Below are 26,064 nucleotides of genomic sequence, written 5' to 3'. Positions count from 1 at the left end.
GAACAAAATTCACCAGAGTAACCATTTTTATGTGTGCGCTTGGGCCGCGTTCAACACATTCGCACTGTTGTGCACCCCATCTTCAGAACTCTCTCTTTCTTGCAAAACCGAAACTCTAAACCCGTTCAACAATTCCCCATTCCTTCCTCACCACCTGGGTCTTTGCTGTGCTTGTCCTCTATGTCTGTCACGCTGTTGAACGCCGCACCCGACATCCGCGGCCAGTGGTCGTGCTCTGGGACGAGGCCTGTGACCAAGCCGTTTCGACGGAGAAGGGACTGTCCCTCCCTGGCTGTCATGGTGCCTCCATTTATCAAGCGCTTGCTCCTCACCGGGGCGCGGGCCAAACCCTTGATGGCGAGCGCCTGGCACGAGCCTCGGCGTGGGAGTTTGCTGTGTGTTCTCACTGCCCACATGGCGTGTGAAGGTGCGGCCCCTCCGAGGGCCTGAGCAGCTGACTCAGGGTCCCGTGGCTGGCAGGGGGCAGAGCCGGCGTGGATACCCAGGGCCACCCCGGAGCCGGCTCTGTACCCTGGCACTGGGACTGGCTTTGCTTTTGGTGGCTTCTCCTCGCTGCCCAGTCGCTGGTTCTTGGGCGGCTGTGGTGAACTTGTTCCCATCTCCTTTCTCAGCGTGTGACGTACGCATCCCCTCGAGGGGTACGTTATCGGGGCGTCTGCGTCAGACTTGAAGACCGGGGTGGACGGAGCAGATGGGGCGAGTGGCCCGCCCTCTTCCCGTTGCCCCTTGCTCCCCCGTGGCCACAGCCTGCGTCCTTCCTGCTCCTCCCTCGCCCCTTCTCCTCCCGTCACTGCTCTCTGATGCGCGTATGGAGGGCCCACTGCAGACCAGGCCCACTGCGGACACGAGACACGGTCGCTGTCCTCAGAGCTGATGGATGAGAAGGGCAGGCAGACGAGTAGGGAGGTCACAGCACCACAGGCTGTGTCCGCTGAGGTGGCCCTGAGGAAAGGCCACGTGTGACCAGAAGGGTTCTTGGAGAAAGTGCCGTCTGCTTTGAGGGTGGAAGTGTGAGTAGTTGTCCAGGTGGAAGGAGGAGGGGTGAGATGCTGAGCACTTTGAAGAACCCAAATGGGCACAAGCGGGAGTCTAAGTGCAACTGACCAACCGATCTTTCTCCAGCCAAGACTTTTTCTTTTAATGTCGCAAGCAGGCAGAGCGCCAGACAAGCTGAGTGGGGTCCCAGCTCTGTGTCCTCTTGGATTCCTCCCCGGTACCTCATGGATGAGCCCAGGGCCAGTGACGGTGCTCTAGGGCAGTCAACACCGACTCGGGCTTCAGATCCGGGCCTGAACACAAGGCCCGTTCGGAATCCAGCCCGGGTATCTCCCAAAGGGTGAACGCTGTGGGGGCTCCTGGACGTTGTACTCAAAGCAACCAAGGACCGAGTGTCTCTACACAATGTTGCCATCTAATCTGTGAGCCTTGAACTCCTCTTCCTTCCATGAAAAATCTTTACTAACACCCATTATTCTCATTCACAAACCTTTGCTGGCGGTCAGGGATCAAGACGGTTGAAGTCTGCATCCTTCACACTTGGCTGGCGATGTGTCGCAGAGTTACAGTAGGCATCTGGGTCCACGCAGGCCCGGAGGCAGGGTAGACACAGCGTGGAAGGTTGAAGTTCTTCCCCCGAGCTGTTGGAAGATTCGAGGAGCTGACGTAGGTTCTGACCAGATCTCAGCAAAACCTAAAGAGGGGTTGTTCTTAGGTCGGAACTTGGCAGGCTTTCCTTGATCTGTTAGGAAAGCGTTGCCTCTCCAGCATCCGACCCCGCCTGTGTTTATGTGGCTGTCCTCATCTGAGTTAAGCCTGTGATAATACCCTGGAGCTGATGACGAGACCCTCATGCCTTTTAACTAACACCAGTTAGACAGATGAAGTAGTTGAACTCTGTGTTTTGTACTTGGAAACCAGCCAGAATCCAGCCCTCTCCCCCAGCCTCCTGGCCAGAGGCAGCGTCAAGCATGGTGTGAAATCCCTCGCATACAGATGACTTCTTTGTCGTCCCACCCCTTGCTAACCATTAATTCTGGTGATGATTAATCTTTTCACCCTTACGTTATCTGACAAGCAATCTTGTTCAGCGCTCTGGAGACCTGAAAAGTGCTATGTGTGTTTAATGTTAATACGCAGCCGCTCCGAGATGTACAGAGTACACGGGAGTTGGGGCTGCCGTAACCCGCAGAGGCTCGAAAGTGAGGTGTGTGCTGGGAGAAAGCATGAATCACCTCTCTGCAGCAGGAGAGTGTTCTCATGATTTTTTAATGGCTCTCCGAAATGAACGTGCTCTATTAAGGTAAACTGTTTAAAAATTAAGGCTTTTGACATTCTGTGAGTTTAAAAGGGAGAGAGGGAGAGAGAGAATCTGTAGACTGATGCATGGGACGTGGCTCTTGGGGCCGACAGGGATGGCCTGGAGCCTTGGGTCTCTGTTTCTTTGAGAAAAGGGCTTTGGTTTCCAGGGAAGCTCAGTGCCATGGACTGAGCCTCCAGGTTTTGGGGATGTTTATTTAACACGGAGTCCATTGGCCATCTGATGTTATGTGCGGGCAGCTGGGTCTGGCTCCCACCCTGGATTCCGAGCTGATTTGCATCTGTCTTTAGGAAGGAAATTTGGACTTAGCTGATGTTCATGACAGTTAGGATTATGGACCAGGAGTGTGGGGGGTTCCACACACAGGATGTAAACTACCCTTGGGAGCTTCTGTAAGAGCTAGCATCCCCCCACCGCCCTCATCCCCGCAGTGATCGTCAATGCAATAAGGATACAGAGGCCCGCAGAACACGGACGATACATACATATGACGTTTGTCGTATTCTAGGGTGATTTTTTTTTTTTTTTTTTTTTTTGCTCAGCTATCCCTGGAATCTTTGGGACTCGTCTTTGTAGCAGTTGAGGGCTGAAAGTCACACACACATGCACACACCCCAGCTCCATTCAGTCAACACCTCTCCAGTGTCCTTCTGTGTCAAGCTTTGGGAGCTGGTGCTCAATCTGATAAATCTGTGGGGACAAAAGAGCGCAAGTTCTCGAGATCCTCACTATTCAGAGTGAGGCCTTCCGGGCCAGCAGGACCGGCGTCAACTGGGAGCACACAAGTGCAGCTCCTCGGGCCCTACCCCAGCCCCATTCTCTTAGGATCAGTGCTCTGAGTAAAGATCTCCAGGTGAGTTGCCAGCATGTTACCGTGTGAGAAACACTACTGGAAGTTTCTGTAAATGGAGGACAGATACGGAAACAGGTTGCTGTTACTCCTCCTGTTCCTGGAGCAGGCATCACTAATCACACTGGATACTTCTTCCCAGTGAGCCCTGTCTGCGCCTCACGGCTCTTCTCAGAGCAGTGGTCCAGGCGGCTGCTTCCAGCTGCTCAGAGCAGGTCCGTGAGGTCAAGTTCAGCCTCTTCACCCCAGTCCACACTTCTCTCTTACTGGACAACAGCAGCATCCTGGTCCCCTGCTTCCCCTCTTTCCTCCTCTCTACAACCTAGAGTCCTCCTTGAAACATACAAAACCGCCCTGCCTAGAACCCTTTAGTGACCTGCCGTTGCCAATAAAGTAAAACTGTGCCTGACCAGGCCCTGGTCACCTCCTAGCCCTGTCTTGGGTCTCCTCCCGCACTTGCCTGCTCATCACTGCCCCTCTGGCCTTGTTTGTATCTGTCTTCGGAGCACGCCCACTCGTTGTGCTGCTGAGCTGGGACATACCGAAGTCACCGTCTCCCTGGGTGTCCCTGCTGTCTGTGTGAGAAAGCCGAGGAGGGCAGAGTTTTGATCGGCCTGAGGCCACGTGGCGGTCAGAGCCCCGACAGGCTCATCTCCAAGCCTGAGCTGCTTGTGGAAGTTAACCCCCTCCAGTGGCCACACCAGGGAGCCACAGCAGGTCCTTGAGTCTTCTTGTGCTTCCTGTATCCACACGGTCAAGAATGCTCCTCTCTCGGGACGCCTAGGTGGCTCAGTGAGTTAAGCGTCCGGCTTCGGCTCAGGTCATGATCTTGCCCCTCATCTGTCTCTGTGCTGACAGCTCAGAGCCTGGAGCCCGCTTCAGATTCCGTGTCTGTCTCTGTCTCTGCCCCTACCCCTCTCATGCTCACTCTCTCTCTCTGTCTCTGTCTCTGTCTCTCTCTCAAAAATAAATAAATAAACAAACAAATGCATAAGTAAAGAGAATGTTGCTCTCTCCCCCTCTCTCCAACCAATGCCTTATGTGGCTGGCTCCTCTTTATCTGTCAGGGCTGGCTTTGGGCCTGTCACCTTCTCCAATAGGCCCTCTCTGGCTGTCGTTGTCAGGCAGCCCCCATCGTTCTGTCTCAGCATCTCAGTAGTTTGCTTCAGAGCCCTTGTCATGATTCACAATTGGTTTTTATATATCTATTGTTTGACTTGTTCTCACTCTCTCTGCTTAGGGTCTAAGGTCCATGGTGGCAGGAATTCTGTTTGCGTTATTGGCCCCGTACCCACAGCACCATCACAGTGCCTGGCACGTTGTCAGTATTTAGTAAATGTAATCTGGGCTTAGGCATGAATGGATCATGGGAGTGGAGGACAGTCCTAAAATTTTAGGCTCGGTTTGGACCCAGAACCATGTCTCACGTGGTTTCCACATTATGTACACAATAAAGCGAAGAAACAGAGGTCTGACCTTCCTGAGGTCAAGTGGCTCATCAGATCCAGAGTGATTTTATTTCAATACTAGGATACTTTTTAAAGTTACCTACTCCCAGTGGGCCACATCAAATAGCCCCAAATACCCTATTCTTCTTACCCTTTTTTATCTTACTTCCTTTGAACAATGGTATCTTTTGAGACACTCAAATAACCTTTTCCTCAAACAAGTAAGATACTTTCTGTGTTGCACAGAGATCTCCTATCAGTGAATTACCTAGCATTTGAAGTAGGGGGTCTGCTTTTCTTGGGTGAACAGTCTCCATGGGGTGTGCCCTGAGCCAAATCCGAACGGGTGAATTGTGTTGCCTCTGACTTCTGTGGCTTTCGCTGTCTCTTGCTGAGACCTCCACCCGTAGCCCAGTCCTGTCTCCTACGAAGTCTATTTGGACCCATAAGGGTGACTCATGTGAATTGCCTTGATTCTTTCTTGGACAGGGATCAGCAAATGTTTTATATAAAGGGCCAGTTAGTACACATTTTCAGCTTTGTTGGCCACACAAACCTCTATGAAAACTACTCACCGCTGCTGTTGTGGCACAGAAGCAACCCTAAACCTTCTAGAAATGTGTGGTCATAGTTGGATATCAATAAAACTTGATTTACGAAAACACTGTCAGCCCAGATTTCGCCTGAGTGCCATGGTTTGCAGACCCCTGTTCTGGGATGTCCAAATTAAAAATCGAAACCAAAGAACTTTAAAAGTTAGCTTTCATTTGTTCAAATTTGTTTGTAACGTACCTTGAAAGATGACTTCAAGGGTGCTCTTCTTTGGATGGGGAACTCGTTCTTAAACCTAAGAAACAGAGTTGCTTTTGGCCTTCTGTGTGGGCAAAGAGTCAAGCAGTGATTTATCACTTGCAAAAATAGTTTTGATTTTTCAAACAAATAATCGCATTCTCATGAGTAACCCACCTACCAGTCCATCAGCATTGTGAGGAAAGATTCATCCTTAAACATGGTAGCAGGATCGCATAATCCAACTAACCTGCGTTGTTTAGTGATAGCTCTGTTTTGGAAACTGGATTGCTTTGCAGATGGGTCCATCGTCCTTGCCCGAATGCCGGGAGGGCCCATTCAGCTTTCTTGGAAATGCCAACCTTCTATGAGATAGATTGGGGGAAAAAAAGCCCTGCACGTGGACCAATGTCAGCGTTTGTGTTTTTGACAAATGAACATTCGGTAGGCGTTGAATGCCCCAAACACTGATCTTTGAATTAGGTTGGAGAAAAATAGAAAGCCAAACCCAAAGTATTACTCTATCCCTTGGGAATGATTTGGGCTGTGAGTAACGTCAGCGGCTTTTAAGAATAAGGGTTGAGTTTTCCCTTGCAGCAAGTCATTTAAAGGTTACACTGGCTGACGACAACACTCTTTAACCAGGTTGATTAAATAGGGTACAGTGTTGACTCTCTTGGGCTCCAGAGCTTGGTCGTCTGCTGCCACACTATGTCACTTCATTAGAGAAAATAAAACAGGACTTCCTTCAGAAGAGTTTTCCTCCCGCTAACACTTTGAAAAAGATATGCACTCACACCGTGCATGCAGTTTTGAACCTTGCTTTTCTCTGTAATTGTCCATCTCAAGAATTTTTAAGTCTTTCATAGACTGTGTAACTCCCAATTCCTAACAACAGCCTGTTATTAGATCTAGAGGATAGACCAGGGTTTATTTAGTCAGTTTCCTATTGTGTTAGACCTTTTTTTTTTTTTTAAATGTTATTTTACTGAAAAATGCTGCAGAGAATGTCTTTTGTATACAGAATTTTCCCATGTTTCTAGTTACTTAGGAGGAGTGGTACCATAAATACAACTGCTGGGTGAAATGGCATGTTTTTTTCTGACTCCTGTGATGGATTGCCATGTTGCTCTTTGGTGATCTGTCCATTTGAAAGTGTCCCCAGAAACAGGTCTAGTTGGCCGCTCTCTGCCGCATTAATGAATGGTTACCATTTAAACACCATCAGGCAGAAACCTAGCTGATTGTATTTGATTTGTATTTCCTGAGTTGCTATGGAGATGGAATACTTTTTTTTTTTTCCTCTGTATTTATAAATTGAATTTCCTTTTGGTGAATTGCCAGCTCATTTCCTTGGCATGTAGAAGAATTTTTCCTAGGGGTTATATGAGGGCTCGGCATCGGTAAAGATGCCGGCTGTGTGTTTTAACCAGCTGTGCCTCTTTTGTTAATTAACCCTATAGCACAATAGTAGCTGGCTCTGTTTTAGTCCGTTCCCCGTTCAAGTGTCTGGCATAGTTCTAACTTCTCCTCCCCTTCTGGAATGTCCTCGGTTTGGGTGTTCAGCAGTTGGCCTGGTGTAGGCACTCGGACGGTCAGGGTTTTGAGAGCGAAACCTTCAAGCCTTTGTTTGAAGGGACTTACAAAGGCTTATGGTCATTAATTAAGGGGGGAAAGGACGTGTAAAGCCCTGTTGAAATCCCCCTGCCGTCTTTCTCGTGGTATAATTACTTCCGTAGTGGATGTGGTTTAAAACCTTGAATCCTGGGCTCACTTTTCCTTTGGTGAACGAAAGAGCAGCTCTGGTTCGTAATCTCCCATTGAGCCTCACGGTGGGTGGCTGAGACTGAAGGAAATCTGGCTACTGACCGGAGCGTCATTCTCCCTAAGCTCCCAGGGTGCTGATCCCCAGTTGCCTTGTGAAACCCTTGACTGTGGGAGCAAAGCAGGGGCTTGGAGCAGGAGGAGTGCGGATTGACTGCCGCCGCGTAATGAGCGCTTGCTGCGTGAGCCCTAGAGGCGTCGAGGGGAGAGGTTCCGGGATCAGGCTGGCTGGCAGCTGGGTCCAGGCCATGCCCGTTTTTGAGCTCTGTGCCTTGGGCAGGCCACTCTGCTGAGCTTTATCGCCCCGCTCTGCAGAGCGGGTATGGTTCACTGTTCCCTGAGAACTGTCCTTGCGAAGACGCGACGAGCTGAGCCAGTTCAAGCCGAGCCCTGCACTGCCTGGGGCGGACTCTGCTCTTGAGTTTTTCTCCTTGGTTCCCCGTCTCGCACGGAGGTGCCCAGAGTCCATGAAGTGCGTTCATGTCTGCCACCTGTTTGATTCTTTCAGATAACTTGATGGGTTCTGGTCTTTTTAGCATGCAAACCGATATATACCATCGTGTCCCTGAGTCCTACCCTTCACTGCCCTGACATGGCTCCTGATCTCCACTGTCTTCAGCATAGGCCGGCCTGTGGTCTCTACAGCCCCCTCCACACACCTGTTCACCTTCTCTCTCCGCTCTAGCCCCCTGGACTGGTCTCTTCCTCCCGTTACAGGACCACACCACTTTGCCTCTCAGGGCGTTTGCACTGACCATAGTCTTTGCTTGAACCTGCCAGGAAATCACAACCAGCCAACTCCTTCACCTTTCTGACTGGCCTGTAGGCCCCAGCCGACGGTACAAGGCCTGAGGGTCTGGGCAGTCAGAAGGCGCAGGGACAGATGATTTCTCCAGCACGTGGGTGGGTTGTTGGTGACCCTTAGCTGGATTGCAGTTGTGTTGTCATTTATGTAATTCTCTGCTCCAGTTCTGTCTTCTCACTGGAAGCGGACACTCCTTCCCCTCCCTCCAGCCCTAGGCAACCACTAATCTGCTTTCTGTCTCTATGGATTTGCTTTTTCTGGGCCTATCTTATGAATTGAATGGTATGATTTGTGTCTGTCTTCTTTGATTTAGCATCATGTTTTCAAGATCCAAAATTATAGCACGTTTTACTACTCTGTTCCTTTTTACGACTGAATAATATTCCACTGCGTGGCTGTACGCCATTTTGTTTATCCATTCTTCCTTTGCGGACTCTGGTGCTGTCTTTGGCTGTGGTGAACAATGTTGCTTTGAATGTTCATGCACAAGTTGTTTTGTGGACATGTCATTTCTCTTGGGTGTGCCCTTAGGGGTGGCGTTGCTGGATCACATGGTAACTATTTCACTTGTCGAGGAATTGCCCCCCTGTCTTCCTAACTCCACCTCCCGCTAGCAGCGAATGAGGATTCCCGTTCTTCCCCATCTCTGCCGGCACGTGTTATCATCTGCCCTCTTACTATAGATGTCCTGGTGGAAGTGAAATGCTGTCTCATTGTGGTTTTGACTTGCGTTTTCATGATGGCTAGTGATGTTGGTGATTTTTCACGTGCTTTCTGGCTATTTGTGTATTGTCTTTAGAGAGCTGTTCCTTCAAACCCTTGCCCTTTGGTTTTCAATTAGCTGTATTTTTTATCGACTGTGTGTTATTTGTATATTCTGGACAGTAGACCCGTACCAGATGCACGATGTGCAAATATTTTCTCTCATTCTCGTTTCACTTTCTTGCTGGTATCCTTGAAGCTCACTGGTCTTTGATTTGGATGGAGTTCATTGATTCTTATTTTTGTTGTTGTTATTTGAGCCCTCATATTTTTGGTGTCTTGCCTAATTGAGTTTGTTTTGAAAATCAGTGTTGCAGTATTACGCCTCAGAATGATTCACTATTTGGACAGTAAATACTCTGGCTCTGGCCCAATGATTTTGGGGTTCATTTGGGGAATTGTTCATTCCCCCTCTGGACTCACCACTGTGCTACGTGGACATACCTCTCGTGCCGGGGACTGACGCTATTTCGGGTACAGCGGTCTCCCTTCTGAGCAATGTAGCGGGCGCCTGGAACATACCTGTTGACCGCATGACCGAATGATGCAATGCTTCCTCTGGGTCTCGATTCCTCACGTGGCATGTCTGTGTCCCTTCTTTGTTTCTCAGTTACTGCTGTTCTCCCCCCTCTCCCCGCCCCCGGTCTCTCTGAGTGTGTGCGTGCACCTGTCTTTCTCTCATTCCTCCCCTTCCTCCTCTGTGTCTTCCTCTCTTTAGGTGCCCCTGGCTTGGTCTCTTTATTTCTCTCGAAGTATTTCTCTCTCTCTCTGCCGTGCCTCTTTGTTCATTATTCCTTACCTTTTTCTTCCACTTTACCCCATCAGATGGCTACAGCAGGTGACCGGAAGTGACCCTCTCTCTGCATTTCTTTCTTTCCTTCTTTCTTCTCGTTGGTTGTCTCGAGTGTTTTAGAAGTTTGGGGAACTTAGACACAAACTGTTGAATTCCTCGTCCCTGCTACGCCCCCGGCTTGGCAGGAGGCGCTCCGGAACCAGCTGGCACATCGCTCAGGTTTGCAGCTTGCCGTGCGCGAGCCTGTCCCCTAGGCCTCCGGTACTTAATTTGAGATTCAGTCACGAAGCCGCAGCGATGCCTTTGCACTTTCTGAGCGACATCTTTGGCATGTCGGGTGGGAGCAGCGCGGGCAAGTTTTCCCGTGTGTACCCCTGCCCGAGTTCGTTGGGAGCTTTATTATGGAAATGACTGCTTCTGCCTTTGCATTTTCCCGTGTTACTCTTCTGTATTGATATATTTTCACCTGTGCAATGTTGGGATAGTCTTCAGGGTTCTTGCCTTCTGATTGAGTGGCAAGCCTCAAATTAACCCACGGGAAAGGAATGGAAAAGCCTCTGGGTAAAACAGATTTGCACTCCACGCTTCTTTTATTGAAAGGAAAAGTAATCAGTGTTTGCAACAGAAAAACTTAAACATAATGGAGAGTGGGTGAAAACCTAGGTTGTAAATTTGATCTGGGTGTATATGTATATGTTTGGAGTATCGATACTGATTTATGTTCCCAGTTCTTTTTGGCAGGGTATAGAAGCCTCAGGGAACTGAAGAGAAGCAGGTAAGGATTTGGAAATAAATAACAATTTAGGGGTTATTGGAAAAGTACAATTTGCTGTTTCCGTAGGACTTGTGTCTGCGCTGGGGGGGATAGGGAGGGATATGCGTGACTTAATAACTGATCTCTCCCTTGAATACAGCCACCTCTGGTCTCAGAGATAACTCAGAACTGCTTTACATATATATTTCCCAGTACTATAGGTTTTGATTTTACATCTCCGCTTTCTTCACGTCAATCCGACACAAATCTTGTTAAATAAATATCCATCAGGTGTGTTCCAGCAGTTACCGCTTGTTGTTGGTTTGTCCAAAAGACCGGACTGGAAAAAGAAAGGCAGTCGTTTCAGTTGGCGAGTATTGACTTTAAAAGTCTTTGTCTGAACGCGCGTCTGCGTGAACAGGGCTGATGGTGATGCCTGCTGTCCATCCTCAGGTTAAGGAGCTTTCCTGGAGGCCCCATCTAACAACTGGGGCTTACAGCTTACTGGCTGGTGTCTCTTAGTGGCACCACTCACGTGAGGGAGGTGTGACGCGATCTTCTGGCCTGGAGCACGGCCTTCCTGAATAAGGCTGGGCTTCTGCCATGACGGAAGAAGGAGGCACGCTGGCCTGCCCTGGCCGTAGAGGGGTTGCTGGCGGTAACTAGCGTTCATCGGGCGACGCTGTGTACCAAGACGTACCGCGAGCACGTTAAGCGGTACCCATGTGGGTAACCAGACGGAGGCGACGTCTGCCTCAGCATTTAGTGTGTGGTTGGCTAGCAGGCTTGATAATCGTTCAACCCCATTTCCTGGGTTGTACCTAGCTCCCTGGACTCGAAGCTCCTTGAAGACTGGAGGATTCGCTTTTGTCCCCCAGAGCTTACCTAGCTCGGTGTTATGTACCCAGGAGCTAGCCAGCGAATGTGGACTTACTAAACCAAGGCTATTTGTACTGAAAAATGTGTGTGTGTGTGTGTGTGTGTGTGTGTGTGTGTGTATTTTGATTGCCGAGAGCTGTAAGTTTATTAGAATTTTAAAAGCAGGCACTAGAACAACGAGAGGAAAAAAACCGCTTTTAATCTCATCACTAGTTTAGAGCCACTGTTCACATTTTCGAAGTGCTTATTTCCAGTCTTTTATCTTTGTGTGTCTGTGTGAAACAAATTTGGGGCATTCTATGTATATCATTTTGAATTCTCTCACTTCACTTGGGATTACATCATGAGCATTTTTACATGTCGTTAAATGTTTTTCCTTAGCAGTCTGTGTGGCCACATCACATCTCCTCCTTGCTACGGCCTGGAATTGGAGTTGTTTTTTATTGTTACGCTGACCCTCGTCTATTTCTGTATCTGTGTCTCTATATCTGTGTCTATCCACACGCACACATACACACGTACGTATATGTATATATGCATACACACATACATTTATACATACATTTATACATTATACATTTATACATACATGTATACACACATACATTTGTAATATTTTTTTAAGAGCATGAGAAGGGGGAGAGGGGCAGAGAGGGAGAGTCTTAAGGAGGCTCCACCCTCAGTGCACAGCCTGATGTGCTGTTCAGTCCCACGACCTTGGGATCGCAACTTGAGCCGAAACTGAGAGTTGGACGCTGAACCGACTCGGCCACCCAGACGCCCCGTATGGTGACCATCTTTCTGTGCACATTTTCGTATGTGACTCCAATGATTTCTCTAGGGTCAGCTCCTACAAAGTGGGTCCCTGGGCCATTCAAGGCCCTTGACAGAGATGGCCAGCACTTTTCTGGCAAGAGCACGTTGACGTGGGCTTCGCGTGCTCGCCTGCTCTGCTTCCCTCTCTCCCACATGGGGTGTTAGCATTTCCACTTTGCTAATCAGATGACACGTCTTGGGTGTCTGTGGCGATGGGATTTTCCCCAAGTGTTAACCGTTTATGTTGTTTTTGTTGGTGTGAAGAGTCCGTTTATTGCTGGTCTTGATTGTTTTTTTTCTTACCACATCTTTAGGCTTTTCTCTTTATAATTTGGTTGTACTTCATATTTATAAGAATTGTGGTAACACATGGCCACTTTGGTGGCAAATACTTGTTTTCCCTTCATTTTTCTGTGTCATGTGTGTTTTTTTAATGTTTATTTATTTTTGAAGGAGAGAGAGACAGAGTGTGAGTGGGGGAGGGGCAGAGAGAGAGGGAGACAGGGAATCAGAAGCAGGCTCTAGGCTCCTAGCCGTTAGCACAGAGCCCGACACGGGGCTCGAACTCACGAACTGCAAGATCATGACCTGAGCCGAAGTCAGATGCTCAAATGACTGAGCTACCCAGGCGCCACTTCCCTCCCTTTTTAATGTTTATTTATTTTTGAAGGAGAGAGAGAGACAAAGCAAGAGTGGGGGAGGGGCAGAGAGAGGGGGAGACACAGAATCCGGAGCAGGCTCCAGGCTCCGAGCTGTCAGTGCAGAGCCTGACACGGGGCTCAAACTCATAAACCGTGAGATCATGACCTGTGCCAAAGTCGGATGGTCAACTGACCGAGCCACCCAGGCGCCCATCTGTGTCATGTGTTTTGACCTATATAACATTTAAAAATTTTTCACCTGATCACATTGGTGGACTTTTCTTTCTGATTTTGTCTGTTGATTTGGAAAGTTGTTACAGCTCCTGAGAACGAGTGTTTACTTCTTGGACTTAGTTAAAATTTTCAAGTCTCTGCAATACATTGGGAGTTTATTTTAGTGTTAGAAGTAGAGAGAGATTCTGACTTGGTCCCCGTTGTCTCCCTCGAGCTCGCTAATTAAGCAGTTACTTCGTTCTGCGCTGTTCACTAACACTTGGTCTCCCTCTGTTTGTGATGCTTCCTTTCTGTCTTTTTCATAACTTAAAAAAAAAAAAACATTCTAGGGTCTGTGTCTGGTATCTTTCTGTTGCCTTGAATCTGTTGATGGACTCTTGAGGCCATACCGTAGCATGTTAATATAGTCTTGTAGTATGTGTGTGTGGGAACAAGTCCCTATTCAGTGTTCTTTTAAAAAGAACCTTTTATTTGCTCCTTGTCAAGATAAGCTTTAAAATTTGGTCAGATTAAAAGAATAATGAGGATTCCAGTTGTGATCTCATAACATGCCTAGGTGGCTTTTAAGAGGATTAATGATTATTGATTAAAATTCTTGCCTGGGCTTGGCCTGGTGGTCCTGTGGAAGTCATTGTTGTGGAGCGGGGGAAGTTGACTTTGTATTAAGGCAAGAAACCCTAAAAATTACTAATACTGTTTTATATTAAGAGGGAATTTATTGATGACTTAGGTAACAAGTTTTCTGGGTTTAGGCACTGCTTGGTCAAGGACCGGCTATTATTAGGGCCTAATTTGTGTGTGCTTGTATGGCTATTTGTAAGTCTTTGTTTCTCCCCTTGTTTGCCTCCGTCTCTCTCTCTGTGTCTGTCTCTGTCTCTGTCTCAGCATTTCCCTGCTTCTGCTCCACGTTGGCTCCATCATCAGACAGGCCAGGCTCCCCTCCTGAATATAAGATGATTACAGCAGTTCTGGGACCTGGGCCATATTAGTTCACATTCAGTGTGGCCTAGGGGGAGAGCCCCTGCGTCGGCATCGCACGGCTGTGCACAAGTTTCCTGGAGCTGCTCTGACCCGAGCGTGCGCGTCTTGGAACCAGCACTTGGCCGGGAGACTGCACGCCTTGGTTGGCCCAGCCCCGTTTGTGTGCCAGCCTTGGCCCAGGGCCAGAGTCAGGCCCTGGGTGGAATCTGTGGTGAGGGAAGGTTGGGGAGAACTGGCCTTCCAGACAAAAGTTGGGTGTTCTTTCCCCAGAAGTTGAGGAAATGGGGTCTGTGCTTCTAGTACATAGCACCTGCCCATGACAGTCTCTTGCGAGCAGCTCAGCGCTCTCCAGCAGCGTGCTTCGAGAGAGCCCAGGGCAGGCCAGGTGCCTGTCGGAGGAAGCCAGCAGCACCCTGACGTTTCAGGACAGGGGGTTCCTCTTGGTCCCGACCTCAAATCCGGTGAGCACGGATGTTTGCCGTCCTCTGGTCTTCTCTCTGGAAAGCAGCTGCCTCTCCCCCATCCCTGGTTACAGGAGCCCTGGGCCGCTGAGTTTCACAAAGAAGGGCATCGATCCCAGAGTTGACCTACGTCTGCCTTGGCTGTCTTCCGTTACGGGTAGAGAATCCAAATCTTGCCAATTTCTTCCAGCTCTCCTGACGGCTGATTTCACGTAAGGGTCAAGCAGAGCCGAGCGAGGTGCTGCTGGTCGGTCCGCATGAAATCCCGTCAGGACCTCTGAGGTTAAGGGTGCACGAGGCAGGAGGAAAAACAGAGGCTTCGAGGAGGCCGGTCAGTATCAGCTGAAGCACGAGGTTCAGTGGAAACAGGCCCCGCTGTCAAAACGCAGAGTTAATTTTTACGATTTTTTCCCTGTCATTCGTGTTTCTCCAGCACCTGATTCCACAACCTGGGGTAGCATTTTGTGTTCCCGAGAGAGGGTTGGCCGGGCCTCTCAGTAAGAGGCTCTGTAGTCCAGTCACTGGTGGGCTCAAGAGACGCCTCTTGTCTGTTCAAAGATGCTGTTGGCCTGTTTGGGCCTTTGTTCTGGCCCAGACACCCCTGGGCATTTAATTGGGTTAAACAGTTGTTCGGTTGGGTTTCGGGTCCGTTTAGAAAACTCCGAGGGCGTTGATGGCGGGGTCGGCTCTGTCCTCATGGATGTGGGCGGGATCCCCAGCCCCCGGAAACCCTGCTCGTTACCGTGCGTGGACGGCATTCCGTGAGTCCCGTGGGTGACGTCGGAGGATCCCTGTTGAGACTTTGCACCCAGTGTCACAGGGTCCCTTGTGGCTCTTGCAGGGCTTGGGTTCTCACCAGCGTGGAAAGTGGGAACCCCCAGTAGTTAGAATTATTCTGGGAAATCCCTTGGGAAGGTATCATTTTGTGGGTGTTGGTGCTTCCGACAGCGGAACGGATGGTTGATTCTGAAGTCAGAGCCCACACGCGGTGGCTGGTGGGCATTTAAGAGCTAGGTCGTTCCAGCACCCACACTCTCACACAATGTCAAGCCCTACAATCTCTCATTGAGTAGGAGCCTCCTAGCGGTGGGGGCACGTGGCCGCCAACACTCCGGGGGAGCAGCAGGCCACGCGTCTCTTGTGCACACGTCCTGGCGCCCGAGCACGACGAGCGGAAACGTGGGGTGGCACCCGGTAGTGGTGTTCCTTTCTCCTTTCTCTCTCGTTGTGGGTCTGGTGTATCATGTACACACCGGCGCGTGCACCTAACTGCACGTGCATGAACTGTGCGTTTGATGTCACTATGGGACGTGTGCTGCACGTAACCACAGCCCAGTCCCCTCACCCAGGTGGTCACGTAGCTGGTAGAGCGAGTGCTGGGGGCAGGGTTCCCGTCTGGCCCTGCCGACCCCTGAGCCCCAGCCTTCTCCCACTCTACCGCCTGGCTCTTGGTGTCTGTCTCATGCCTGGCGTCTCCTTTGCAGACAGATAATAACTCCGATGCCTTGTGATGAGTTGATGAATGAGTAGCTGAGAATACATGGGGCTGAGGGTCTCACAGGATGGGAGGTTGCTGGGTAACCTGAATATGACCCTGGAGGTTCCTCTTGCCCCCTCAGGGTGATCAAGTGGGTCTAGCTCTGAGAGTGAAGAAGATTCTGTTTTTTCCTTCATACAATCACAAAAGTCACACGCGCTAAACAGAGTTTCTTGTGCCTCCTAGAAGCAAAAATCTTCCTCTCAGTATTGACTGGGACAGTATTGTGTAAATGAAAGATGGTTTTACCATTTTTGAGAACCCGTCCCCCGTCTCTGAGAATTGGCTGCGGCTGGAGGGAACGATGCGGGCGCGCTCGCACGGGAGGGTGGCTGGTTCATGTGCAAACACAGATGCGCGTAGCTCCAGGAGCCACATTTCTCACCATTTGTTACTGTTACTTAATTGGAAGTGACAGTTTTGTGTTCCCAAAAGAACAGTCACGTTTCTCCTTCCAGATTTGTTGTGGCAATTTACTAGTGGATCTAATTATAATGTTTGGTGGGGCCTCGGGTGGAGGGCCCACCTAAGTGGTAATCACACATTTTTCTTATGATATAGAGCACTGGATTTTTCCCCCCTGTGTAAAAATTGCTTCTAAATGGTAAAGCTAAATTGAAAAACGTTGCCCTTTTTTGGGGGATCCTTTATGTGATGGTTGAGAGCTTTGGCCATGGAATCGGTCAGTCTAAGGCCGAATCCTGACGCTCTACCTTACTCGCTGCATGCCCTTGGCTGGGATGTGATGTGACCCAGCCTCAGTTTTACCACCTGTCAAATGGTGAGATAAGAGGAGCTCCTCAGAAGGTTGAGAGGACACTTCCTTGTCTGTGACAGACTGTGACCGTGCTGTCAATCGCTGACTGGTGTGGTGCCCGTCTCCCAATATGTGTGACTACTATCTTTTTTTTTTTTTGATGATTGCAAAAAGATGTTTTTTTTTTATTGTTGATGATCTTACTATTCTTTTTTATCATTAAAATTAAAAAAATTATTTAATTTACATCCAAATTAGTTTATAGTGCAACAGTGATTTCAGAGGTAGAGTCCTTAATGCTCGTTACCCATTTAGCCCACCCCCCTTCCCACAACCCCTCCAGTAACCCTCTGTTTGTTCTCCATATTGAAGAGTTTCTTGTGCTTTGTCCCCTCCCTATTTTTATATTATTTTTGCTTCCCTTCCCTTGTGTTCATCTGTTCTGTCTCTTAAAGTCCTCATATGAATGAAGTCATGATCTTTGTCTTTCTCTGACTAATTTCACTTAGCATAATACCCTCCATTTCCATCCACATAGCTGCAAATGGCAAGATTTCATTCTTTTTGCTTGCCAAGTAATACTCCATTGTATATATATCCCACATCTTCTTTATCCACTCATCTATTAATGGACATTTGGGCTCTTTCCATACTTTGGCTATTATCAATAGCACTGCTGTAAACATGGGGGTGCATGTGCCCCTTCAAAACAGCACATCTGTATCCCTTGGATAAATACCTAGTAGTGCTGGGTCGTAGTGTAGTTCTATTTTTAATTTTTTGAGGAACCTCCACACTGTTTTCCAGAGTGGCTTCACCAGTGTGCGTTCCCACCAGCAGTGCAAGAGGTTCCTCTTTCTCCGCATCCTCACCAACATCTATTGTTGCCTGAGTTGTTAATGTGAGCCATTCTGACGGGTGTGGGGTGGTATCTCATTGTGGTTTTGATTTGTACTTCCTGGATGGTGAGTGATGTGGAGCATGTTTTCGTGTGTCAGTTGGCCATCTGGATGTCTTCTTTGGAGAAGTGTCTAGTCATGTCTTCTGCCCATTTGTTTGCTGGATTATTTGTTTTAGGGTGTTGAGTTGGTTAAGTTCTCTGTGGATTTTGGATACTACGAAAAATACGGAAGCTTTGCGAATCTGCCTGTCATCTTTGTGCGGGGGCCATGCTAATCTTCTCTGTCTCGTTCCAGTCTTAGTACATGGGCTGCCGAAGTGAGCACTACTTGTGACTATGTTATGATGACTTTGTCTTAATTCTTTCCATCTGCTTGTGTTTTGAATGACAGTGTCCACTTAGTAAGGGAAATTTCTCTTCCACATGGTTAAAAGTATAGTGCTTAAAGACATTTAATTTTGTTTTTATCTTTTTTCTGCCCAAACCGAAACCAGTGGTTGAAGGTTAGCTTATAACCCTTGCGTCTCTCCTGACCGATGATGACAGAGACCTTGGTCAATGAATTCTGAAATAAAAGTTGTTTCCTGCAGAAGCAGCTTCTGTGTCTTTTATGGGAAACAATGAGTTAGCTGCTCTGGGGGCAGGCTGGTTTGGTGGTCGATGGTGTGTTCTAGAGAGATGAGTTGGTTGGGGGAGGGCACAGCGTTAGTCATTTCCTTAAGGTTCCCCTTTCTCATCTGTGAAATAAGGATCTTACTCACAGTGTTCACTCTGTAGAGTTTTTGTGAAACTTCAGGGAGCCCACAAAAGATAAGGAACACAGTTCCTGGCACATAGAGAGCACTCCATAAATGTTAGCTGTTGCGTTTTTATTTCTGTTCTTACTTTCCTTGCAAAGTTCTGAGGATGACTGAGAGAGGCACCCCACGTGTTGATCTTGTCATCTTGTTCCTTGGAGTCGGTAATTTGGACTGCTGCAGGTTAACACTGAAAAAAGTTTGGTGTGAAATCACGTGGTGCCTGATTTCGGAGAAGCGCACAGCTCTTGAGGTCTCCAAGGACGTGGAGCTGGCAGACGTTGTGACGTATGACCTTGGATGGTGTGAGGAAGGGACAGGATGCTGGTGGAGACAACTAATTATCATTAGAGCTAGTCCCTCCTCCGTTTTTTTTGGGGGGGGGTGTCACAGCTTGGGGGGTCTTTGGATCAAAAACAGCACTAAGTTGAGTTCTAGAGTCAAAGAGGAACCTTTCAGTATCAGCAGCACAGAAGGGCCAGTTTGTGATGTGCTGGGACCGATGACCCCGGCCCACCGTGGTCACCGTCAAAGACCAGAGCTGTGACGCATCTACTCAGGTTTGCGGACTGGGGTGTGGGTCAGGTCTAGCTCTGGTGAGGAGGAGCTAGAGCTCAGACCTGAAAGAGGAAGGCATTCCCCTTCCACACCAGGTTTATCTCGTTGCCTCGCAAGGGGAGAAAGTCCAAAGCAGGAGGAGGAACAGGTGGCAGAAAAACCGAGGAGAGGCCGGTATTGTCAGGGCCCAGGGTGAAGGAATGGGGGCTGGCCCAGAGCACCCCAGGCCTCACAGGTTCTGGGAAAGGATTTGGTCTTTGCTTTAAGAAGAATGGAGTGTCTTTCAAGAGTCCTAAACAGGGATCAAGTTGGCCTTTTAAACTTGTTACGTTGTCCAACTGCGGAGAGAGAATTGGTGACGGCCAAGGTCTCTGTCACTTGAGCTGTTGGCCCCTGCAGCTTTCAGCAAGCCAGATGCAGTGGTTGGAAGCTGGGGCAAGGACGGTGGGAATTAAGGGAAGATGCAAGGATTTGGCCGAGGAAACGGACACGACCAGGGCTCCGTGTCTTACGTTTTTAGATTGAACCCTTTCCTTTCAGACTATATTCTTGGTTCGGTCTTTCTGCCTCTGCTTCATTTCCCTATGGCTCGCACGGTCTCTTTCCTCCTGCTTTTCCCTGAAAATGATTCTTTGGGTAAAAATAAATACCTTCCCGCTTAGAGCAGCTCCTCTTCCAGATGAAGCGAATAAGTGAGTGACTGAAATGAGCAATGACTGGTAACGAGGAAGGCGCCCGTGGTCCGTGATTGACACAGGCGCACCGTTTCCTCCCGGAGAGCCGTCGGTTCAGTGTTCCATTTACAAAACGCGCAGCAGGACCCGCGCTTCGTAGTGGCTTTACCCAGTAGAGCATTACAATATTGTTTATTTTCAGGCTCAGTGAAGGCTGAAAAAGTCCCCCTTTCAGGCGGTCTCCAGGCTAGGTTTGCTTGTCTTTCGATTGGGTTCCTTAGGTGGCATGCTTGGGAGGTACCATTAGTGTGTGTCTTCCAAAAGAAAACCACCTGTGACGGCGGCCACGTGTGTTTCGTGTTCCAGCCTTGCCGTTGTGCAAGAGTGACGCTCTCATTTTCGTCTCCGAGAAAGGTGGACAAAGGTGAGACCCACAGCCCTGAGCCCACCTGCCTCCCCAGTTGGGAGAGGTCGTCGGCACGTGCCGGGATTGTCGTGGCAGCCTCTGCTGGTGGCCCTGCTCCCACCGTGGCTGCGCCTTCCCTGCTCTGAGTCTCTGCTGCTGCCATGGGGGGCCCTGGAAAATAGAAGTGGGGTCATGTCCCCTCTAGCCTCTCGGGCTTCCTTTCATACCTTCCCCCTCACAGCCCCACATAGTCTGGCCCTTCCCTCTTCTCCGTTTTCCTTCCTCCGTCCTGCCCCGGACACCTCCGCTCCTTCCCCTCTGGCATGTTGCAGTCTGCAGACTCTTGCTGCCTCTTTGGCCTGGTATGTTCCACTTCCAGATCTTTATATGCCCTTCTCCCTTTCTCCCCAAGGTCTTCAGTTAAATACCACTTTAGCGAGAGACTGTTCTCTCTCACCCACCCCTGACCTAGCTTCAGTTTTCTGTGTAGCTCTTTGCGCTGTTTGACCTAAAAACTGGTTTGTTGGCTTCCCCGGCTACCCCCCACTAGTGTCAGCTCTAGAGAACGGGGGCTTTTCCGTCTCCTCTGCCGAATCCTGGACCCAGACAGTGACAGGTGCACGGTTGGGCTGTGTGAGCGTGGCCGAACGAGTAAGGACTTGAGAAGTACCCCACTGGGTCTGCGTGGTCGTGTCTGGGAAAGCGAGGCGGTGCTTCTGTTACCTGTTTTTGCTTAACAAATCACCCTAGAAGTTAGTGGCTTAAAACAGCCACCGTTGCATTTGCTCACATTTGTGTGAGGCAGAGATTCGGTGGACACAGCCGGGATGCTCATCTCTGCTCTGTGTCACCTGAGGCCTCAGCTCCAGTGGCCCGGAGGACCGGGGTGGGGGGGGGAGTGCCGGGCCAGCTGTGGCTGGTGTATCTGTACCCGCGTTCTGGCTGGTGGCCACGTCCCTTGGTCCTCCTTCACCCGAAGTGTCCACGTGCCCTGCTCGGCCTTAGGCGTTCCTGGTCGTCTCAGGGCTCTCGGGAGTGTTCCTGCCGGACGTGGCAGCCTCTGCTTGTGTCACACCTGCTGGCCAGAGCGGGTGTCACAGCCAAGTCCAGGTCAGCGAGGGCAGTGCCTGCACAAGCACAGGGACACCAGGAGGTGTGGTCCGGGTGGGGCCGCCGTACAGAGTCTGGCAGCGTGTGATGCGGAGCTGAAGGGACGGATCTAGAACCGCCTGCTGGGCTCGCGACTCTCCAGTGGTGGGCTGGAGCTAAGTGACCTGGTTTTTCTGTGCCTGTTTTTCTCACGGGTAAAATGGGGCAGAGGCTACTTGGTAGGCTTGTTGCTGAGAGTGGTGGGAATATGCGTAAAAGCTCTGAGGTTGCCTCCTGGCCCGTAGTAAGCGCGGTGTCAGCCAGTGGGTGACCGGCACCCTTCCGTGTGCTGAACCGTCCTGCCCTGCATTTCCGCTCTCCCTTCTTTGTCTTCTCTTTATTTCACCTGCCAGATGTTGCTTAAGCACCTGCTGGGTGCCAGCCCTGTGCCTGGGCTCCGGGATACAGGCGGTCCCTCGTGGGGCTTGCGGGAGGCCGGGGAGGGCATGTGGGGAGGTCAGGAAGTCTTCTCAAAGCGTGTCGTGGGCCGGGTGGGAGGGCTCGGGGAGCCCAGAGTGCACGCCCTCACCTGGGCTGGGGCCGGGCCGGGCCGAGAAGACTTCCTGTGGAGAATCTCGTAAGACAATCCCTGAAGGATAAGCTGGGCTTTGGTGGGCAGAAGTTTCCAGGTAGGAAAGGGCACATGGAAGGGCATGTGCAAAGGCCCAGAGGAGGATGAGGGAGCATGGTCAATAGAGGGACTGAAAAGTTAGGGGCAGGAAGGGCCGGGCACAGTCCCCCGGACACGGATCTGCAGTTTGTTACTTCTTAGGGCTTTTAATGCCTGAAGTTTGTGATGCAGAAGCCATTAACTTAATATTTTTAGTTTTTACTTTACTTTTTTTTTTTAAGTTTCTTTATTTATTTTGAGAGAGAGTGAGAGCAGTCGAGGGGCAGAGAGAGAGGAGGGAGGATCTCAAGCAAGCTCCATGCTGCCAGTGCAGAGCCCAGTGTGGGGCTCAGACCCACAGACCGTGAGATCATGACCTCAGCCACAGTCAAGAGTTGGACGCTCAACCGACTGAGACACCAACTAGTAATTAGTCGGTGCCCCAACTAAATATTTTTAAAGAAAATCGCCACACTCCTCCAGACCCCCTTGTCACAAATGATCCATAAGGACTTCCAGAAACGGAATTAAATGGCAGAGAAGACTTCGCGAGCCCCATCCTCAGACCTCAGAGTGACAGATTTAAAGGAAGGCTTTTTACCCCTCCTTCCACCCACGCCTACCAGGTCCCAAAGCATTTGAACTTCCTGTCTGTAAGCCGGAAAACTGGGAGGTCCTGCTTGAGAAATTCTGGGTTGGGGTTCCCCCTTGGTGACCTCATCCAGTGTCCTCTGAAAGTATGAGACCTCCTTGGTCTGCTTCACCACCCACTGGCTCCTTGATTTCTCGGGAATCCGGTCTTCCCCTCTCCAAAACGGGGGGCTGTATGAACTTGATAGGCTGGAGAAGAGAATTAAATCAGGTGCTGTAATCACACTCTCGTGCATGCTTATTACTTCTCCGTGAACATGGGCTCAGCTCTGGAGGAACCCGTGCCCTGGGTTTCTCGCCCCTGTCCCGACACCTGCCTCGTAACCTCCTCCTGGTGCTGGTGGCCTCCCCTCAGTCCTCGGGCGTCTCTGGGAAAGCTCCCTGCATCCCCTGGTCACACCTCTGAGAGGCAGCAGCTGCCTGAGGGGCCCCGGGCGCCCAGCCACTCGGAGCCTTTGGACCACCGGCTGCTCCTCCAGGTGGCACGGCGCCGGTCGCGGGGGAGCCCCTGCCCCTTCCACCTTTGTAACTGTTCCTCAGATCCACTTGGGCGCCAGCCCAGCAAACCTCAGCCCCGGCCGGCTTTGTCCTCGCGATCTGGACCGCCTGCTGGGGATGAGGGTGGAGGAGGGTTTGCGTGTGGGGTTCTAGGAATTTTCAGACCCACACGGAGAAGCTGGTGGTACTGGAGCTCATCTCTGTGGGTCTGACCCACAGGAAGTAGTCGTTTGTCCGTTCAGCTGGTGCCCTCCAACCCTCCCACGTGCTGGGCCCAAAGATGGGGGGGACACAGTCCTTGGGGCTGTGAGCCTCCAGGGACCGGGCATTCACCTGGAAGTATTTGTTTATTTTTTCATCCATTAATTCCTTTTTAAAAACACACGTTAACTGGCAGTCATAGGCCACTCTCCTTGCCATTTGGGCTCACAGGATCACTTTGGCTGCTGTCCAGAGACGAGCGTCTAGGCGAGAACGGCCAAAGCAGGGAGGAGAGCAAGGCGGTGGTCACAGGAATCCAGGTGGGAGGTGGTGGCCGAGACCTGGGTGAGCTCTGGCTGGGTGTCGATGTTGGGTGTCCAGGAAAGGATTTCCCGGAACTTGGGCGGTGAGGTGTGAGCGAGAGCAGCCCGGGATGGCTGGGAGGAGCTTGCCCTGAGCAGCCAGAAGCTTCTCCTTGCAGTTGAGCAGGACGGGGATGGCTTTGGGCAGAGCAGCCCTCGCGCGACCAAACGGGACTTCTGGTGCAGACGTGCTGTGTTGGAGACGGCTGGGTGTGGGAGAGGAGACGGGAAGGATACGTGTGCATCCTGGGCTGGAAATGCACGTGGAAGGTGTGGACAAGCCAAGATGCTTAGGGCCCCGAGATGGGATGAGATCCCTGGGAGAGAGAGTGTAGATGGGCCAGGACTGAGCGCTGGGGCCTTCCACCTTGAGAGCTTGTAGGAAGGAGGAGGACGTGCCAGCTAGGGTGACGGAGAGGCAGTGCCTGGGGAGGGGGGGTGGACACCGAGGGAGAGTGTGCGGCCCTGGAAGCCCAGTGAAGAACATGCTTGAAGGTGGAGACTGTGAACACCGGTGTCAGACGTTGCCGATGGACGAAATGAGATGGGGGCAGGTGACCTGTGGAATAATCCAGCGCCCGCCAGCGGTGACGTGGGCTGGAGCAGGTTGGGGAGAGCCTGGTGGGAGAGCGTTCAGACAGTGGGAGGAGAAGTGCCACGAGCACCTGGTTAGGCGGCTCTTGGAGGAGGTTGGCCGCGGGTGACGGTCCACATTCACGCCGCCGGGATTTGTAGAGGACACGCTGTGCCGCCGTCTGTCTTAGCTCTCTTGCAGGTGATGGTGGAGGAGGCGGGCGTGACTTGAGGCCTCTCCGCGTGTCGTTCCACCTGTCCGTGACCCCCTGCCTTCTGGCCTGCTCCGCGGATCTGCGATGGCGGAGCCAGAGGGCTCGGTCTTGCCACCCGGCCTCCGGTTCCTCCTCTGTCTTCCCGGTTGTATTAGTTTGCTTTTGCTGCAGTAACAAACGTCACGGCCTTTGAAGCCATGTTAGCGTATTATTAAATGTCTGACGGTCACAAGTCTGATGTGGATCTCTCTGGACTGAAACTGAGGTGTTTGCAGGATTGGGTTCTTCTCCGGAATGACTGCTTGTCGCACGCGGAGTCTGCCTTCTCCTTTGCAGCATCCCCTGCCTTCCAGCCAGAGCAAGTTCTCTTCTTCGAAGGGTTTGGGTGACTAGAGGGGGCTCACTCACATAACCCGAGATAATCTCCCAAGTGAGAGTCACGGAGGTGCTATGCAAGGTGACACATTCCCAGCTTCCAGGGATTCGCGTGTGGTCACTTTAGGGAGACCCAAACCACCCAAACCACACTGCCTACCACACTTGTCTCCGTGCGTGCCGCTAACTGGTTGCTCAAACCTGGGAGTCAACCTTAGATTCTCGACAGACTGCACCTCCCATTGTGGTCAGGAGGTCTTGTCTCCTCCATAACCCGCCCCCAACCCACCTCAAAGAGGGCCAGCAGCTTCTGCATCTCACCGCTGTGAGCCTGGCTCAGGCTGCCACCGTGTCTTGTCTGGAATGTTGTAGCAGCTCCTAACTGCTCTCTTCTCTTCCAGTTGTGTTGTTTAGCCATCCATAATTCACACAACCATCAGAGCAACTTAAAAATAAGCAAACGAATGATATTCTAGAAACCCTCCCCTGGCTTTGCTTGTGAGAATAAGGTGGAACATTCTGCCCGTGGTCCCTGAGGCCCCGTGTGATGCACCTGATGCCTGCCCTCTGGGTCCCCCCCCCCCACACCCTGTTCACCATGCCTCAGCCACACTGGCCTCCTTTATGTCCTCGAAGAAGCCCCCTCTGTCCCGTGCCATAGCCTTCACCGTTCCTTTGCCAGAATGTTGTCCCCTGCGGTAGTTCTAACTCGTCTTGTCTCCTCGGAGAAGCCGAATTCTCCCCTTGTCTGAGGAGCTCTTCCCCATGGCACTTCCTCCTGGTTTTTATATTTTGCATGGCCATTGTTACCACCAGAAATTATACCCTCTTTTGGCTCGTTTGCCACCAATCAGGTGCCAGTTCTAGGAAGGCAGCAGCTTACTGTGTCCCGCTCCCCGTGGGGTCCAGAGCGTGTGACCCATGGCCACCACTCCGCGTGCATGTACTGGGGGAACAGACGAGCTTCTGGCGTGAGGATCCTAGAATGCTTTTGGAGAATGAGCTGTGTCTGTAACGGCAAAAAATGCTTTCTTCGACTCGCAACACTGCAACACCAAACGTGTGGGGATTTTTCCCACACGAACCATTCCCCAACTCTGGGGACACCAACCGGGTGTCCTGAAGTTGAGTTCAGTTCTGATGAACCAGAGATAGTGCAGACGCCACAGCCTCGGGGCCCGTCCCAGAAGGTGGCCTCCGTTTCAGATGCCAGTCGCAAGTCCGAGGTCTCCACCTGCACTTTGGAGTGACTGGCTATAAATTGGAGTTTCCGCCACCCCTTCCTCGGGTTCAGCAATTTCTAGAATGGCTCCAAGCACTCAGGGAAATATTTATTTACATTGAATGGTGTATAAAAAATATAAGAAACGATACAGGTGAACAGCCAGATGAAGAGGTAGACAAGGTGAGGTGTGGTTGGGTCCC

At 50.8% G+C, this 26,064-nt stretch overlaps 1 protein-coding gene and 1 non-coding gene across 6 annotated transcripts in view; one reads left to right on the top strand and one right to left on the bottom strand.

Moving 5' to 3' along the window:
- The window catches only part of SNX29 (sorting nexin 29), a 499,225-nt gene that overhangs the window by 216,711 nt on the left and 256,450 nt on the right, over nt 1-26,064 (top strand). The window lies entirely within an intron of this gene.
- On the bottom strand, nt 17,789-17,895 carry LOC111558304. Its single transcript, XR_002739027.1, has one exon. It is a non-coding gene; the product is annotated as a U6 spliceosomal RNA (small nuclear RNA).

This window comes from Felis catus, chromosome E3 (genome assembly GCF_018350175.1).
Source record: "Felis catus isolate Fca126 chromosome E3, F.catus_Fca126_mat1.0, whole genome shotgun sequence".
Lineage (NCBI taxonomy): Eukaryota > Metazoa > Chordata > Mammalia > Carnivora > Felidae > Felis > Felis catus.
Note: the sequence above shows the minus strand (reverse complement) of the source record. Positions and strands in the feature narration are given on the sequence as shown.